This window comes from Chrysemys picta, chromosome 3, assembly GCF_011386835.1.
Source record: "Chrysemys picta bellii isolate R12L10 chromosome 3, ASM1138683v2, whole genome shotgun sequence".
Taxonomy (NCBI): Eukaryota; Metazoa; Chordata; order Testudines; family Emydidae; genus Chrysemys; species Chrysemys picta.
The window spans coordinates 75,916,615-75,934,364 of NC_088793.1; positions in this window are offsets into that span (position 1 = coordinate 75,916,615).

The window sequence follows — 17,750 nt, forward strand, 5'->3', positions numbered from 1 at the left end:
GCCGCCACTGCTTTAGTAGCGGTGGCAGCGGCCAGGAGCTCTGGGCCCTTTTAAATCACCCAGGCCCCTGGGCAATTGCCCCCTTTGCCCACCCCCTGTCAGCGGGCCTGCTTCCTCTCATTTCTGATTGCCTGCTATTTGTACTAAAAATATGGGCGTGATTCATAGGTACAGTATATGTCCTCAATTAAGCTGTTCTGGTTCTATAAGGAGGCCATGAACCAACTGGATTCAGCCCTCAGGAGACATTCTAATGTTCCTCCAGAGGCACAGAGTGCAGAGGGTGATGCTATACCTACATCTTCTCACAGCCCTCAGTGTGGGAAATGTAGTGGTAACCTGACTGGGAAAAAGGGCTGAGACCAGAGCACCACTATGTTCTAGCTATTCTCGGTTGTCACAATGACCCCTTGCGGTAGCAGTAGCTGAATGCAATTTAGAGGAGCCTTGAAACTTCTCTAACCTGTCTTAGTGTCCAGATTAGACCCTAGATAGCCCAACAATAATAGCAATGCAATAATGTCTTAAAGCCTCTGTAGTGAAGTGATGACTCAATAGCGCAGTGCCTCCTGCTGGTTGTCCTGGGAATTAGCTCCTCTAGCCCGGAGCGCCCTCTGCAGATTGGTGTCTCGCCTGCTGCTGGCCCCCATGTCCCTCCCGGACCCCGGTGCCCTTTTATGCTGGGGTTCTGCTCCCAGCAGTAACCCACAATCGGGGTCTTCCCAACCAGGGGAACCCCCAACCCTCTCTCCCCACCTTGCCTCAGTGGCTACTGCCAGTCGTCATCTAGCCCCCACTCACTGGGGCAGACTGCAGTCTATAAACCGCTCCTCATCGACAACGGGGGTTGGACCAGCTACCTCTGCCTATATCTGGGCAGCCACAGTACCTTTGCGGCCCTTAACTTGGCCTGCAGCCTGGGGCTTTGCTAGGCCGGTGCTCCCCAGCTCCCTCTGCCCTTCCCCAGGACTGCTCCACCCTAGACACCCTTCTCAGCTTCCCAGGCAGCCATGTCTTTCTCTCTCAAGTAAGCTAGAGAGTGTGTGTTTTTCTTAGCCTCTGGCCCTCAGCCCTCTTATAGGGCCAGCTGTGGCCTGATTGGGGTGTGGCCCCACCTGTGGCTGCGTCCCCCAATCAGCCTGACTTTTCCCCGCTGCAGCCCTCTCCCAGGGCTGTTTTATGCCCTTCAGGGCAGGAGCGGAGTAACCACCCCACTACATGCCCTCCCCCTTAAGAATACTCACGGTGGGGGGAAGACTCCCTATCGCCCCAGCTTCTCTCGCAGCTGGGCCCGCAGGGAATTCCTCTCTTGCCACAGGTTCTCCACTATATGGAGCCACCTGCTTCCTTCTAATACAGTCTGGGTCCCCACCGTAGCCCTCTCAGCTCTTGTGTGGGTTCCCTGTTTTGTCTGGGGTCTCTCTGCCCCAGATAATCTCCTTTCTAGGGTCCCGGTCCTCACTAACCCCTCCTTCGGGGCAGCTTCAGACCCAGCCCGATCCTCTGGTCTCCCACTCCTTCTCTGGGGGCATGGCCATTGGACATGGCCCCCCTTTTGGCACAGGAAGCACATCCAGTGCCTTCCTTTGGCCACCTCTGGGCTAGCCCGGTCCCTGTGAGTTCTATAGGGGCATTCCCTCTTCCTGTGCCCAGGATCCCCACAGGCCCAACAAGTTTGGAGCCCCCCCTGCTGACTTCACAGGGGGCACTCTGTCCCTTCCACAGTTGTCTCTGGCATAGCCCTTCCTTCAGGGCTAGCCTGGGCCCTGCAAGTCCCATAGGGACATTCCCTCTTCCTGTGCCTTGGTTCCCCACAGGCCCAACAGTTCTTCTGCCTTGGCACCAGCCTCCTGCCCCAGGTGCCTGGCTACCGCTGAGGTCTGTGTACCCTCTCCCGTAGCAGCTGAAACAGTCTTGTTTGCTGCTTGGTGAGCCGGGCCACACAGGCTCTCCAACACCAGTCCATCTTTCTGTCTCCACTTTTGGTTCTGCACGTGTCTCGGATCTGTCCAATAGTCCCACAGTCCTTGCCCTTGCCCCTTGTATCAGGGGCAGACCGCTTATGCCCGCATTCTCCACCATTTGTAGTGAAGTGATGACTCTCCCGTTGGTCGTCCTGGGAATTAGCTCTTCCAGCCCGGAGCGCCCTCTGCAGACCGGTGTCTCTCCTGCTGCTGGGCCCCATGTCCCTCCCAGACCCCAATGCCCTTTGACGCTGGGGTTCTGCCCCCAGCAGTAACCCACAATCTGGGTCTTCCCACCCAGGGGAACCCCCAACCCTCTATCCCCACCTTGCCTCAGTGGTACTGCCAGTCATCATCTAGCCCCTGCTCCCTGGGGCGGACTGCAGTCTATAAACCACTCCTCATCAGCAATGGGGGTTGCCTCTGCCTATATCTGGGCTGCCCCTCTGCAGCCCCAGTACCTTTGTGGGCCCCTAACTTGGCCTGCAGCCTGGGGCTTTGCTAGGCCGGAACTCCCTAGCTCCCTCTGCCCTCCCCCAGGACTGCTCCACCCTAGATACCCTTCTCAGCTTCCCAGGCAGCCATGTCCTTCTCTCTCAAGTAAGCTAGAGAGTGTGTGTGTTTTTCTTAGTCTCTGGCCTTCAACCCTCTTATAGGGCCAGCTGTGGCCTGATTGGGACATGGCCCCACCTGTGGCTACTTCCCCCAAACAGCCTGGATTTTCCCCGCTGCAGTCCTCTCCCAGGGCTGTTTTATGCCTCCTTTCACTTTCATCTCAGTGGAGGTATGCCAAGTGGAACATGGACAGACTCAAGAATCAGGGCCTCTGTTTTTTTTTAATAAGCCTGTAGCTCCTGATGAAACAGTTCATTGCTCCTGAAGCCACAGTCCTTTCCATTGTGTTGAAATAGGAAACACAACACTACATTGTGATATAATTGAGTGATACCATCAGGAAAGAGGAGTGAGCTAATATTAAAAAAGTCTATTTATAAACACACACAAATCCTGACTCAGACATCATTGTAAAAAGAATACAGCAAAAATACATGACCATGTATAAACTATAAATAAATGATTATCCTTGTTAAAGTTGGCTGTAACAGTAGCCTTTTAATCTATCAGAAAAATCCCTGGACTCAAGTACAGCAGTAAGGTTTTTCTTATAAGATTCATATTATAGATTCTTTAGGTATCAGCATTGCATTATGCTGTAATATAGCATATTTCATTGTGACATATTGTCCTATTTGTCACTTTGCGTCATATTGCTATATCTCAAAAGCCACAGCATTACTTACTTCCTTTTTTTTTTTTGGTAAAGAAAGGCAAATGGACACCTACCCTGTGACATTGAAACAAGGATATTTCAAGGATCAGCAACTCACAACCAGAAGTGATTTAAAATGGATGTTTTAAGGACTAGATATCTAGGGGAAGTGGTTATGTAAACTGATGCTTTAAAAACCTTTATGTATCTAAGAGAAACAAATGTTTGTTTTTGAATATTTTATCCTTCTAAGAAAAATTGTCCCCTTGTTCATATTTTTATAAAAATAAATCAAGTCTAATTTTTCATAACAAGAAAACACTAAGTGCATCAGTGAGTCTGACTGTGCAGCAGGTACGTCAGTTACCGTACTTAAATACTTCTAGGAAATGGGTAAATGTATCTGCATGTATTATCTAAATAAATACTTTGTGTACACTTTTAAGTTCATATTTGTGTTCAGGCTAATACATTGCAACTTTGAGCACTGTGGGAGCTATGACACTCCAGGGAGCCATCAACCATCCTGACTAGACTGCCCACTGAGCACGAGTGATATCAAAACAAGCTAGCTTTGGCCAGCATTCATGGGCACCAGGTTTGTATAATTTTTGGTGGTGCCCAGAATGGGTCCAAGCTGAGCCATCCCATTCATAGGATGGACCGGGGCAACTGCCCCTGCGATTTGGGGGGCCCCATGCTTCAGGGGGATGCAGGGTCCAGGGCTGCCTGGGTGGTGAGTGGGTGGCCTGGCACCGGCAGCAGCGAGTGACCCGGTCCCAGCCTGCTCTGCCCTGCCCTGCTGGCTCCCAGATCACTCAGGGGAGGAGTCGGACAGAGCAGGGGCGGGAGGAGGCAGAACAGGGGCTTGGGGGAACAGGTAGAGTGGGGAAAGGCAGGGCGGAACAGGGGCAGCAACAGGCAGGGAAGAATGGAGCAGGGCACGCTGGGTCCGTGTTGCTTGCTGCTGCCAGTGCCAGCTAGTTCCCCACTAGCTCCCCAGTCTGCCCTGGACCCCACATCCCCCTGAAGCGTGGGGCGGTTGTCCCGGTCCATCCTATGGATGGGACGGCTCTGAAAATATAAGCCCAAACATTGGTGAAGCCGGGCCCACATTCCTGAATATTGGTGGAGCATGGGCACCGTGGGCCCATATAACTCGCCGCCTATGCCAGCATTAAAAACAGAATGCAGGGACCAGCAGGCATGTAATACAGAATGGACTGCTTGTTGGCACTTACAAAATAATGAGTCAGTGCAAAAATGGCGCAATTGCCCCAAAACACAATCCTGAGTGATCAGTGGATCTCATGGGAATGAGGGAACACAGCTTGTGGAATTGAAAACTAAATCATGGACTCCACTGTACACACATTTATGGGGACACTTGTTTCTATATAATCTGTTCACATAACCTGATAACTATTAATGATTGCCATAGCACTTAGATATGGTGTTGAGATTGCATTCACACACCCCCTCCCCCCCCAAAAAAAGGGAAGTAAGCCAATTTGCAAAGACTGTGAGGGATATGTTTTTAAAATATTGTATAAGATTTTAGCAGCATGATTCCTGCAGAAGCCAGTCATGATTGACTTCTAATACATTTCAAAAATGAATCCATAGGAGTACAATTATTTTGGGAAAGATGTGTGTATATTTGCCTATCATGGTTGTGTTAAGGGTGCAGTAGATTAAAAAAAGAATATGCCAACGTGCGGTCTGGCAACAAACTCTTCTATTGCTGGCTTACTATAGGGAGATTTAAGATGCCTGCTGCTATCCACTGTTATGATGGAATGTTCATTCTGGATGAACCTCACTTTAAGGATTTTCTGGTCAAGGCTCTCTGCATCATGTAAACTAAATATTTAATGTGATGTGGGAGGAGTAGTTTTGCAAGGCACCTTTTCAATCTATGTATTTCATGGATGGGATCTTTGGGTTGTCCATAGGTCAGTATGAAGGGTAGTATAATTATGTGGATCCAGAGGTCTTAACAACTGTAAGAAAAACAGCACGGAGTAGCTGTAAGTGTATTCCAAACCACAGACAAGTTCAGTGGCCACAGGACTTAACCCTGTGTACCTGCTATCCTCATCCATTGCACACTTCATCCATGTGTTTGAGAATAATGTCACCCTATTTGGAAAGCCACACAGAATGCCAATACATGAAAGGGTTGCCTCTAGATCTCTTTCCAATGTCCCTCATTTTGAGGGATGTCATTTGTTTAATTCCCAAAATTACCTACTTTTGACAGAAATTTGATGTCTCCTCACGTTCCGTGTTGAAAACTGTCTGAAATATCAAATCATGAAACTGAGGTTTATAGAAAAAGTTATTCACAGTGAAGGAATGGATTGCACAAGTTTCTTGTATGAATAACTTTTTATGTGCTTCATTTTGTGTCTTTGTCATGCAAAGCACCCACCTTTGAGCCTCGGCAGGTTGACTGATACCTCAAATCAAACACTTATGGTCCTACTAAGGACTGTTCCTCCAGTCGCAGTGACCATGTTCGTTGGTGACGCAGCAGGCATCATACAATGAAGAGCCCAGATTTGGCTCAGTCCTGCAAATGCATGGATATCTGGGGTGGCGGCACCAGGTAGGGTCAGGGCATGTACCCTTTTATGTGTTGGTGGAGAGCTTGAGAGCATGTTGTACTGGGATATTTCCATCCAAGCGACATGGCTGACAACCAGACAATGCAGTTTTTGAATATAATGAATGACTGAAGGAAAGCCAGATCTTTGCGAGCTTGTGACATTTTACACAAAGTCAAAGAACTTTATGCTCAGGATTTGGAACTGATGTCACATCTGGAATACTTCTAGCCATTCCAAGTCAGGTTCCTGGCCCATATAGCAATCTGGTAGTACACAGGTGTGATGGATCCTGAACTCTGTCTCCATGCAAAGACACTTTTGTGTCCAGAAGTGAGGCATGGACTTCATGCATGTAAAAATGTGTGGTGTGCTTTTCATGAAAACCTTTGCACTTTCATTTTCTGTGGGATTGTGCCTACAACATTTCATATTTTTTTGCATCAAAATATATATGCATCAGTTTTCATGTCAGCAGATGTATATATCTGAACGTATCACTTTAAATTAGAATCATGTCAAGTGGAAAATCAATTTTTGTGAAAATCATATGATGTGCAAAACCCTGAAACTTCAAACATTTGTATTGGTATCTCACACTGCCCTAGTGGTACCTCCAGCACTTTGAAATTGTACCTCTCACTAGCCAAGTGATTTCACTTCAAGCATAAGGAACTCCAACATGCAGGATTTTAAAGAGCCCTGGGAAACCCAGGAAACTCTCTTTGTGATCTAAAAGTGGTTCCAGTACAAAAGAGAGATAGATTTTAAGTGTATTTTGTTGAGAAAATAAAGCATATAGAGATATATATTTTAAACCTCCTTCATCCTGCCCATTCAAGAGTATTGGCCATTGTTCTAAAAGCAGGTGCCCACAGCTGCATTTGAGCCTGTGTTTGCAATTTTAAATGGATATTTGAACATGCCTTCTATAGATGGATTTGATGGATTCCATGTCACATGGGACAGTGGATGTCAGATATCCACCATACTTTTTAAAGTGACAGAAGTACAGTATGTACTGTAGACCAGTTAATAGATGCTATACACCTCTGACATCTTTTACATTTCTCCTTTCTACCATAATCACATCATTTTTCTCATAGAAATGTTTTTATTTCAGTTCAACAATGTTTGCCCACAGGCTTAATTGTGACTTTTCATATTCTGAAAAATAAACCTGCTCTGATAGATATATGTATGTTTTATGGAATCAAAATGTCAGTGGCCTTTGGTCCAAGTAATAAAATCAGCTCTTACATAGAAACAAGCAGTGCTGTTAAGGCTTTAAACATCCTCGTAAACCATCATGAGTCACTCAGTACATCATCGTCAGGTACGAGATCTTTCAGTCCTTCTTCTCTAGTATCCATCAATCAAAGTTTATAGGCTCACAAATGACTTGGCCAACACTCAGTAGTAATATTTTAGTCATATTTACACTTCAAATAAAATCCATAGAGGAGATTTAAGGTAAATGTGTAGTGTTTGCTTTGCTTTGCTTTCTTAATTTAGGAAGAAATTTGTTGCATTTTCCTCATTATGAAAGCATTCAGATGTTGAATTGAATCAGATGCAACATAGGCCACTGCCTTCATCTACCGCAATGATCAATGTTGATACCTATATCTTTTCAGGGAGACCAAAACACAATAGTATACAAATGGCAGGGCCAGGAAGGCTTTGAAAAAGGGAACTATATAGGTAACATTAACATATTCTTCTGTCTCTCCCCTTTACTTCCTGGATTTTATAGATTTGAAAATTTGCACTTATTTTGTAAAAATAGAGTATTAAGGTAGTAATATGGTGTAAAAACCCAAGGAAAGGCACATAGCAATTAATCTTCAGTCCTCTTTGGCCAGGTGCCGTCTAATAGACACAAGTTATTATCAATAAACAATTGGAGCAGAATCTTGGTATTTTGAAACTAGTCACAAACTACGGCTAAACATGGAAGGTAACTTCTTATGGGATATGGGACTTGGGACATTGGTTCTCAGATAATACATTCATGGTGGGCATCAGAAAAAAAAGTTGGGGAAAAAAGCCTGGGTTCAGCTCTATCAAAAACTCCGAAAGAGAGTTACTGACATAAGTATGTAAAGATTTGGTTAGTGGATGGTCTTCTGTAATGTCATATTTATCATACAGTAAATCAGCACAGAATTCTCCCTTCTTTGACTATTAGAACATGATTGTTATTCTGTGATTTCTTTTATACTGTCACAGTACACGTTATTTTGCTATATTTTCATAAACATTCTTCATTATTTCTTACCCCACACTGCAAGAGGTTAAATTTACCGGGTTTTTTATTTTGCCATATTCTATTCTGCCTCATTAATACAAATGATGATGTCAAAGTGAACATTCTTTTTTACATGTAGAACGTGTGATGTCAGAATATGATTTCTTTTAAGATTATATTTTTACACAGCTTTAATAATCTTGTATTTAAATATTTTGCTTTGAGATAAATGTGATCAACTTTGTAAAGTTATGCCAGCAGAGCATTTTAAACTCCTATCTTTTAGTGAGCCGCACAACTCTTTATAAAACTTAGGTTCAACTATGAGGGACAATTAAGTAGCAAAAGTGATACTGGGAATATAATGTTCTTAAGCAACGCTTAGAGGAGGATTTTTATTCTTCAGAAGTCAATACATCATAAGTACCACTGCACCCAAGATTTAAGATGTAAAATTGCTATTGTATTGTTTTCACAAAGGTTCGTTTTGAACTATTTCCTCCCCTGTACTAATCTTTCCCAGTATTATGATTAAATGTTGCTCTATTACTGCCTATTCTTGTTACTATCTTAACATTGTCTTGAGCAAAAATATACACTATGCCATTTCTCTTCTGATTCCAGTCTTTGCAATGGGAATGAATTTTCATTGGATTTTAATGTTTAATAAATTCTCAGCCTCCTAATAGATTCAGATTCTCATGATTAAAAAAATCACAGTAAAATCTGGAAAAAATAAATGATCTTAACAGACAGTGGCATTCATATAACAAAGACTAAGGTAAAAGAGAAAATGGTAACACAATGGATCTCTTCATCATTACGTGATGACTGTAATCTCCCAATTCTTTCATGTGAGCCAGGCTTAAAAATATACCATGGCGCATTGTGGTCCTTAGCATAAGTAACACACTGAGGATATTAATCAGAATGATGTGGAAGTGGGAGTTAAATGTTGTACTTCGAAGCTAAAGGCATGGAAAGGAAAGTGATCCTTTGTTTCCTCTGCTGCAGTCAGTTGCAAAGCAGAAGGATTTTTCATTTTATGTAGAGATTATAGCATGGAGCATAAAGTCAGGAGCTGGATTCTTGGTGCCTGATTATTCTGCTGGTTTCCCATGCACCCCTTAGGGCCATAGCTAGTCAACAGAAGTTTGAACAGCCCAGAATTAGGAAAGTACAAAGGTGACTTAAAACCACCTTTTACACCCCTACTTCTCCAGCTGTAGAGCCTCAGTTTGGCAAACCATTTACGATGTGCTTAAGCACATTCTTATTTAGCAAAGGACCTAAAAACATGCCTAAAGTTATGTTTAACTTTAACTTTGAAGCCATGTGCTTCATTAATAGATTTTAAAGTGAGACTGGATCATTATAGAGACAAGAGAAGAGCTCTGTGTATGTTTAAAATCTTGTCTCTCTCATCAGTAGAAGTCAGTCCAATAAAAGATATTACCTCACCCTCCTTATCTCTCTATAATCCTGGGTCCAACATGGCTACAACAACACTGCATACAGCAGGGATCATTATGATCATCTAGTTGGATCTCTGGTTTCACACTGATTATTGAATTTCACCCCCTAATTAGAGCTGGGTGAGAAATGGTTTTCTTGTTCTATGAAAATTGGAGATTTCAAAAATAAAGACCTTTTGAAATTTTTCTCAGAGAGAGACCCCTGTAAAATAGCCAATAAACTAGTGATTGAGGAAATCATCTGGGTTTCCCATGTCCCAGCAAAGTACCCTAACTACTAGGCGATTAGCTATATTAGGATGAGGGTGGGTATCTTTAGTTTTGACCAGAAATGCCATCCTGGACCTGATAGTTTTGATACATTTCCATGAAAAGTTTTGGTTTCAATGAAAAAATGTTTTGTTGAAAAATTCCTGACCAACTCTACTGGTAAGTGCTTTGCTAAATAGGGACATAAGTGAAGATCTGTTTGAAAAATTAAAGTCCTCTGAGTGTTCGAAAAAACTTTTTTTGGTTTTCTTTAAAGGGGCTTGAGGCAGGGCTGCCCGGGGGGGGGGAGGGCAAGTGAGGTAATTTGCCCCGGCCCCCATGAGAATATAGTATTCTATAGTATTGCAACTTTTTTTTATGGAAGGGGCCCCCAAAATTGCTTTGCCCCAGGCCCCTTGAATCCTCTGGGTGGCCCTGGCTTGAGGTGGGATTAAAAAGTTTTCAAGACTGTGATATAACCTGAAAACTGCATGTCAGTAATTGCTAAATTTACACAATTACAAATGAATTCATACAGCTGTCAGTTTTCAATTGTTTGAGGGTTTTTATATATATATAAATATATATATATTACAGATGTACACACATATTATTACCCAGTATGAAATGGTTTTGACAATGTACTATTTTAATAACTATTGTTAAACATTCCCATCCTTTTTAGTATTTAACTATAGCTTATATATATATATATATATATATATAAGCCAATATTTTGGCTTATTATGATAAATGATTTGCAATAAAAATAATATCCAGAGTCTCCAAAAAATGTTTTCATTAAAATGGAATTGGAGACAAAATAGTTTATGTAAAAGCAATAGTATTTATAATATTGCATTTTGAATTTTTAATAAATATATCTCAAAATACTTTTAGCCTGATTCACTCCAGTTTAACAAAAAGTAACGCTAAGCAACTAGCCAGTTCACAAATAGCTGTTAAGAAAAATCCTAACTAATTTTTAACAAGCTTTCATTTAAAAAAAATTTTTTTTTTAATAGAAGGTAAATTTTAGAACAGGCAGATAAAACATTTCTCAGTCATTTGACTACACAAAGAGAAATACAACCCAAATATTTTACTATGGTGTCCTAGTCCCAAGTAACACCATCTATAATGTATCTCATACATGTTTTCTTCCATGTAGTTTTTTTTTCTTGTAAATCTATGGGAAGGTTTGAGCAGTCAAATCCCAATCCCACAAAAACTAACAGATGTTCAACTTTAAGCACATGGCTAGTCCCATTGACATCAGAGAGACTGCTCAAATACTTAAAGTTAAGCATGTGCATACATGTTTGCAAGATCAAGGAATAAGATTCTGCTCAGCATCTGTAAAGATGGCAGAATCTAGCCCTTTATTGACTGTACCTGGTTAGACCTACAATAGCTATGTCTTTGTTTTTCCTTTTATGTTACTATTGGGCTCTGGATAATAAGGTGAAATGTCTATACCAGTTTGAGGAGTAAGTAATAATTTCATCGTTAAGCCTTGTATTGTAAAACATAATAGTGATATTTATTGATTTGACCACTTTAGCCTTATGCTGCATGAGTTAGTTCTATAACAGAAAATCTAACAATTTTATATTTCTACTGGAATTTGGAAAAAAAAAAGTCATAGAAACCTTTCTGTTGGTCTTAGATTCTGGAAAGATTGCTTTTACAAAATCATAGTCTTGGGACAAATATGATTTGAAAAAGTCTCTTTAATGTGAAAATCATAGTCCTGGCAGGGTCTCATTTCTTTGTATTGACAATACATACAGGTTTTGTATTTTAGGCTGTGGAAGGCCTGTACCCATAGGTAACTTGTGCTGACAAACATGATTATTAGCTGACCGTTGATCATTCTTTTAAAAGCTATGAACCAATGCAAGAAAAATAGTACCCTTTATTTTCACTTAAATGTTTTGCCTTTTCCTTTGTATTATTCCCATTTTGGAAAAAAACAAACCAAAAAAAAAAAAAACCCCACAATATTCAAATATCCCAAAAGTGGTTTTGAAGGTCTTAAGTTCATCAACCAAATGTATCAGGTTCTTTATCATATCAATACTAACTCCTGGGAAGGAGAGATGATCAAGTCTACAGATTTTTTAATGGTTAAAAGCACAGACAGTGACTAGGACATGAGTAGTGTGTTAGTTGAGTGAAGCAGCAGGGGAGTGTGTGATTGATGATCTCTGCACTCTCCGGGAGCTATCACTGCATTAATGGAAATGATTGCAAAGGATTTGAGAGATAAAAGGATAATCTCCATAGCTAAAACAAAATAAAGTGTAAAACAGTCATGAATAATTTTCAACTTTTTTTTATCCACTCAGTTAGCAGAGAGAGCAGTCATGTCTTCATTTGGGCCCCTGAAAATGGAGAATGGTAAATAATCATTGTGCAGCAGATGACTTTGTTAATAGTGTATACTCTGTTTCCATTAGAACCATTGCATTTGCGCTGGCCATATAGTTGTCTTTGAACCATGTCCGGCTAGCACAGCTGTGATATTTATTGGTTCTCCCTTTGGCTGGAAGGGATGCCACCTGTCTTTGGGAAGAGAGCAATTTTTAGTTGGTAAGTAAGTAGTGGTAACTAGATCATACTCCACAGTCCCCAGATGCCTTTCGCACCTTGCCATTTACTAAAAGCTGCATGTTCCCAATACCAAGTTCTTAAACATTCCATTCCTCCCTCTCACCTCCCCCAAAAAGGTCTAGAATATTTTTCTTTGTAAATGAAAGAAATCACACTGGACCCTGGATGTAAAACAGTATAGACAGGCGGATTTAAATTCTACCACTGAGTTTGTCTTGCAGAAAGCACATTTATTGTTCTTTCCTGAAAAGGATGGCCCATGTGTACGGGTTTGATACAGAGAATGTGTTCTGTCCCAGATTATTTTCTGAATCTTCTTAATTTTTACAGCTACTGTAGAATGGGAGGTTTTTGCTGTGGGGAAGTATGTGAGGGAGCCATTGAATTTCTATCTTTTTAATAACTCAGGCAACAGAAAAAGAAAGAGCTAAATAGCACGACTTGAACCAATGCCTCAGTAACTCTCCTCATACTGTCTTCTGCAGGTCCACGTAGTGTCTTTGAGTTTGCTGTCATGCCAGAGTAAAAAGATTAAAAGAATCATAGATGATAGTAATTTTCCTGTCTTTTTATTTTAATGTGACATGACTGGAATCTGAAAATTAAAGACGCCTATAGAAAGCATGAAGACTACATTCCCCTCCCCCCCCCGTTTTTCAGACTGCAAGGGCTTAGGCAGACTTTAAACTAGGTTGGAAGGGAAAGGTGGAACTTTCACTTAATTCAAAACATGTACTTCCAACCCGGATGCTTAGAAATGAGATGGACATGTTCTGTATCAAAGTGTGGGTTAAAAGAATGGGGGAAAAATGTATTACTGCATATAAATACTAATAAAATTAGTGTGGGAAATAAAGTAAAGAACTGTAAGTCACAGTACATGATGGTGAGTATGACCTGCTTCATTTTTTATTTTGAAAGTGGAGGAATTAAGATTATGATGGCAATAGAGAGGCTTGGTGCTAGTAACACAAGCTATTTGAATTTAGTATCAGGCAAAGGTTCAAAGAACACAATATTGAAAGGAATGGAAATGTAGGAGATCACATACATTGTAACATGTTGTGCTGTGTGGAAAAGCCACAATAATTCTGTGGCTCCGATCCTTCCCTGGAGTGCTCATGGGGCAGCACAGCAATGTGCCTCACTGTACTACAGGTTATGTCCTTGTGGCACTGTCTCCCCACTATGTTTGGAATTACAATAGCAAAGTATTAGACAGAAGTCCTCCTCCTCCTAAAATCAATCAACGTTTGGTTTGCAGTAGCAGCAAATAAGCAAATTGCCATTCACTTAGCTTGAATGGCAAATTATCCCTTTTTGGCAAAAATGTGTGTCCTTGAACTATCTGACTGTGGCCTTTATTCTCTCTTACAATCCAACCAAACTGTGTCTTGCAGCAGTTACTGTCAAGTTTGCCAGGCCCTAAAAGTCACTGCACAGCCCAGAAAACTACTTGCCTCCCTGGCAAAGAGAACTGCCTTTGAACCACTGGCCTGTAGCTGAAAACCCCAGACCCAGTCTTTCTTCCTCTTTATTCATTATACACCGCTGATTAGATCAATAACAGACATTCAAACTGAGGCTGAGTCCCAGGCGTGCTCCACAGTGTACTTCTCCCAGGTCCCACTCCCATCTCCCAAGGCGTTCTTATGTGGCTGACAGGAGGTAGGCCTATCCCCTCTCATCCATAACTGGCAGCTAATTTCTATTGTTCTGCTAAGCTCAGCCCCTTCTCCTTTTCCTACCCTTTTTCTTCTATGCCCATTCAGCCTCTCTGGCTGCCCTCCTCCTTTGATGCTCCAGTGTTGCTATGCTTAGTGGCACTCAACCATCCTGTCCAGGTTACCTGACGTTTTTGCTTGTCCAGATAGCATGTTATTGTCCTGAATTTCTAAGCATTAGGATTTTTTCACAGCCTGGATGTGACAATCCCACAAGCCAATCCTAGACAGCTACTGGGGGACAAAGGTTCAGTCCATCATTCCACCTTCTAGCCACCGCTTTATGGCTCCCTCCCATTCCTCCATATTAGCAGCACACTCCTGGTCCTCTGTCTTGCCAGCACTCTCAGCAGTCTCATTTATGTTAGGAACAAATGCTTTCTCTTCAGATAATCCTTCCTTTCCAGGTTCTGGAATACCAGAATCATCCAATGTACTAGCTCCCTTATTCCAGAATACGAGTGTCTCTCAATTATATTTGACAAATTAGACATGTTCTTCTGGCCAGTTTGTGATGGCATGATGCATAACTACTTAGTGTGGAGATACCCATGCTGCTGCAGCTAGGCTTAGCCAGACACTCCTAGGCCTTGTGAGCAGCGCCTCTTTCGGAAACTTTCCTCTTTCCCACACGTATAACAGTTTTGACACTGCTGGTGAAATACCTCTTGACTTTTTTTATGGAACCAGAGGCACTGACTTCCCCAGTTCCCCAAAGAAGTGCTCGACCCCTGCTTTGCCCCAGCCCATCCCCCTTTACTTCTTCCCCTGCTTCTTCCCACCGCGCCCTGTTCCACCCCTCCCCGCCTCTTCTTGCCCCCAGTGCCTCCTGCATACCGCTGAACAGCTGATCACGGCAGGTGGGAGGTGCTGGGAGGGAGGGGGAGAAGCTGATCGGGGGGGCTGCTGATGGGTGCTCCAGCCCTGGAGCACCCATGGAGTAGGCGCCTGTGTATGGAACCCATAATTACATGAACAGAAAAGACCTCACTATTTTTTATTTATATAAATGTAATGGGGGAAAGGAGACGTACTTGAAATTGGAGCTGATTGAAAAATGATCAGGAGAGTTACCACAAAATTTTGGAAGTGTTTTTTTGTTCCGTGGTTTTCAACAAGAAAAGTGTGTGTGTGTGTGTGTATGTGTGTGAGTGTGTGTGTGAGAGAGAGAGAGAGAGAGAGAAAATGTTAACACTTTGGTTTTCAGGGCTTTTCCTCTCCTTTCCCCATTCTCCTTTTCCCCTTTTATATTTTCTCACTGAAAATGCAGGAAATGAGCAGGACAAAAAATGAAAATGTTTCAGTTTTCATTGAAAAAAGGTTAATATGAAAACTGATTTCTGAAATTTTCTTTTTCTTTCAAAAAAGGGTTAGTTTTTTTAAAAAAGAATACTTAGTTCAAAAATTTTCAACCAGGTCTACTGAAAACATTGGAAGCAAGATAGTGTTCCCACTCTGTACTAAGTAATCTTGTGCTGTATCAGAGCAAACTTTACCCACTGCCTGGAGTTTTACTATATTGGTGTGACAGGGCAGAGTGGCCCCGCACTGCTACAGCAGGGGTTAACCCTTCCTTCCTAGCAGAGGAAGCCACGCCCTGGAAGCTCTGCTGGGCATGCTCCAACTGGAGAACAGATATAAAAGCCTGCAGATCAGATCAGTCTGGGCTGACTGCCAGAAGAGAAGGACGCATGCTGCTAGCTCCTGCAGAGGGAGGGCCTGCGAGCTAGGATCCGGGAGTCAGTCAAGCCGAGGCACTACCCGAGATCTCGACGGAGGATGTCCCAGGGGAGGAACAGACTGGAGGACCCCCCCGCCGCAGACGAACTGGTATTCACGGTAGGAAGTGACCCAGGCGAACTCTAGAGACAAACAGCGTTAGCGCTGCATTGATGCTCGGCGTGTTGTGGGTGGATCCCCACCGAGCGAGGGGCAAGGAGAGCTTGCCACTACCAGGGCCCTGGGTCGGGGCTCAGTGGAGAGGGCAGGCCTGAGTCCCCTACCCCCACACCCCCGAACCGTGAGGGCGCTTATATGGACTCTGACCGCTAGGCCGCGCTACCCCACTCGGAAGGGAGTTTATATGGACTCTGGCTGCTAGGCCAGGCTACCCTGCTTCTAAGGGGGTTTATGTGGACTCTGGCTGCTAAGCTGTGCTACCCCGCCTGTAAGGGGGTTTATATCGACTCTGACTGCTAGGTCACGCTACCGCACCAGATAGGGGTGATAGTAGGGAGAAAGGCCAAGAGGCCGTCACTGACCGCCCGCAGAGGGGCGGATGTTAGGACTTGAGAGTGGTGAGGCGCCGGCACCCCATCCTGCCCCTGCCACAAAGGGGCACTGGGGTACACGGTCCGCCACAATTGGTAACACAAATATAGAGAAAAAGTATTGGACCAACTTCTGTTGGTGGAAGGTACAAGCTTTTGAGCTACACAGAGCTCTTTCAGATGACCCAACTTGTCTTTCTCATCTCCTGGGAGCAATGCACCTACAACAACGCTTCAGAGTTCATAAACCTCACCCTAAGCTTTCTTTGAAGCCTCGCTGTTCCTATGACTTTCTGCAGAGCGTCCTTGTCTCTGATCATCTCAGAGTGTCCATCTGATCAGAGAAGCACACAGACTTCTTATATCCTGGTGCAATGAACAAGTCACACCAACTACTCTGAGTCAAAAACTTCTTCAGTGGTTTCATGCAGCTTTTTGCTCTTGCTAACAGCATGAGTCAATAGAAAAGCCCTGCATCCCTATGCAGGTCATAGAGCCTACCGTCCTGTTACAAATGTCAAATAAATTACCACACAATTATTTCCTTGGTACACAGGTAGTGGAAATAAACAAGGCGGTGACCTAAGTCATTGTTTGAGTCAGACCTATATCACACAATGGATATTATTGTACAGGTATAATAATGGCCCAGGTAAAAAGAACTAAAAAATTGAGGACGTGGCTGCTCTTAACACATGATATATTATAATGTGATGAAGAAATATAAAATAATGTCAAGTAGAAGAACATGCAAGTAAATCAAGGAGAACATACAAGGTAATACATTCCAGTCAATTTCCTGGCTGTGTGGGCAGGGCCGGCTTTAGGCCAATTCCACCAATTCCCCCGAATCGGGCCCCGTGCCTAAGAGGGCCCCGCGCCCAGTGGCAGGGCTGCCGGGGTGTGGGCAAGTGGCCAAGAATCCCTTCCCTGGCTAGAGGCTCCTTTTTAATTTTTACTCACCCGGCAGCGCTCCGGGTCTTCGGTGACACTTCAGCGGCGGGTCCTTCACTCGCTCTGGGTCTTCGGCAGCACTTCGGCAGCAGGTCCTTCAGTGCCACCAAAGACCCGGAGTGAGTGAAGGACAAACCGCCGAAGACTACGAGTGCCGCCCGGTGAGTACAAGCCCCAGATGTTTTTTTACGTGTTTTTTCTTTTTTCAGTCATCCTTGCCGGGGCCCCGTCAAAACTGTTCGAATCGGGCCCCGCACTTCCTAAAGCCAGCTCTGTGTGTGGGCAAAGGGGGATTAAACAAGTCTGTGGTTTAAATTCATAGTAGTTCTTGCTTATGAGTGAGGCCTCAATCATGTATCAGAGACACT